Raw genomic sequence first — 2,266 nt, forward strand, 5'->3', positions numbered from 1 at the left:
ATTCACAGGCGGAACCAAGAAGTGCGATGAACTATATTATAATATTCTGGACGAGGAACTATCTATTTTTTTTAATAGATATTGTCTTCACTGAACACATTGAGGATATCAGATAGACGCTTGAGAAAAATCTGAAATGAAGAGATGCGTTTTGGCAAGCACTGGAGAGTGAAAACTTCAATATATGACATTTTTCTCTGTATTCTCTGACCTACAGTTATGCCAACAATTGTGATCATACATATATGATATTATATGATATGTATGCATATTAAATACGACTTGTACATGTTATCAGATTGTTCTTTATCTTCTCTTAATTTGTATGGTTTACTCAAACACTGAAATATTATTACGGAATTCTCAATAAATTTTAATACACTCAACTTAATAACCTTGAACTCATTGATAAATGGGCTCTCGTGTCTCTTGAATAATTATAAAAATTATTCATTTATTATAAAACCCTAAAATTCTGCTCTGCTATATTTCTTGATATAGCACAAGCTTTTGACAAGGTTTGGCACGCTGGACTTATTTATAAAATCAAGGAACTCACTCCTGACTACACTCACAAAATACTAGAGTCATATCTTCAGGACAGGAAATTCCATATAAAAGTTGGAAGCCATACAACAGCTAATCTAGACATAAAGGCTGGAGTTCCTCAAGGCAGTGTTCTAGGTCCAATACTTTATATCCTATTTACTTCGGATATACCAAGCAACTTTCGTCTTGTGACATCTACGTTTGCTGATGACACTGCTGTCCTTAGTTCTCACCAAAATAGATTCATAGCATCTAGGGACTTAATTGAACACCTCGAACTCATTGAAACATGGTTAGCCAACTGGCGCATTCGTGTAAATGAAAGTAAAAGCACACATGTAACATTTACCCTACGTAAGGACACATGTCCCCCAGTAACCTTCAACGGCATCACCATTCCGCAATCAAACACCGTGTCGTATCTGGGTGTTCATTTGGATAGGAGACTAACTTGGCGTAAACATCTAGAAGCTAAGCGAACGCAAATAAAACTTAAGACGCAAAAAATTCACTGGTTATTGCATAAAAATTCCAAGTTACGGCTAAACCACAAAGTGTTACTCTACAATAGTTTACTTAAGCCAATTTGGAAGTATGGCGCTGAACTATGGGGTAATGCATGTTCCTCCAACATTGAGTTAATTCAGCGTACTCAATCCAGAATCCTTCGTATAATTACTGGGGCTCCGTGGTATATAAGAAGTGATAAAATTCATGAAGATCTGAAAATACCACTAATCAAAGATGAACTCACTAAAATCAAATGCAAATACAAACAAAAACTTGAAATTCATCCGAACCACCTTGCAAGGAATCTATTGCTAACGCGGCCTTCGTCAAGATTACGCAGAAAAGATGTACCAACGCACTGATTCCTTTTTCTATCTTTATACATTTACTTATTATCAACCTTATTTAAACTTTAATTTACTTCAATTTAATATACTTTTTTTTTTCTTTTTCGTTTATTTTTTATTTTTTATTTTATTTTATTTATTTCTTTATTCTTTGCTTTTCATGAAATAACTTTAACTTTAATTATTATCAATTAACTGCAGTTATAATTGTCAGTTCATTTGTTTGCTTTAGTTTTTTAAGATTTGAATACTTATTGTAAATCTTCTTATAAAAGAGATTCAATAAATAAAATAGATATTTAAAAAAAAAAAAAAATTATAAAACCCAAGCATTCTTAAAAATACGATCAGCTTTGAACTGGGTTTAGACCATTTCAAACACCTAAAAACATATCAGATATGATAATTGTTTGATATAATTGAGCACTATAACCATACCCGTCCAACATTGACTAAATTTATTTATGTCGCTAAATTACTTAATTATCTCTTACTTTAAAATCCATCCTCTACCCTATATTTAATCCGAACCTACATCACACAAGTTTTTTCTTTGAATAACAAAGCTGATATATTTTTTAGCATCTACTAGAATCAATCATAAACACACAACCACTTATTTATATATATACATCGCTATATAACCTCAACATCTTTCCGACATATTACTGATGGCATGAAAAATTTTTTTATTTATACTCAGATTTATCATAAAAACAATACTTAGTATAATCTTAAATCCCCTGAGAGAAATACATCTCTCTAGGATGCCTGTCCATCTTAGACGGTCGAATCTAAAGTTGTTGCTGAATCAGCTCGTGTTTCCAGAGTTTCAAAGGTGGTGTGAAGAGAGATTAAAT

The 2,266-nt window shown here is 32.1% G+C and overlaps 1 protein-coding gene across 1 annotated transcript in view; it reads right to left on the reverse strand.

Annotated features, from left to right (window-relative positions):
• LOC119680954 overlaps positions 1 to 2,266 on the reverse strand; it is a 5,108-nt gene that overhangs the window by 2,315 nt on the left and 527 nt on the right. The window lies entirely within an intron of this gene.

The sequence above is a fragment of the Teleopsis dalmanni genome, chromosome 1 (genome assembly GCF_002237135.1).
Source record: "Teleopsis dalmanni isolate 2A chromosome 1, ASM223713v2, whole genome shotgun sequence".
Taxonomy (NCBI): domain Eukaryota; kingdom Metazoa; phylum Arthropoda; class Insecta; order Diptera; family Diopsidae; genus Teleopsis; species Teleopsis dalmanni.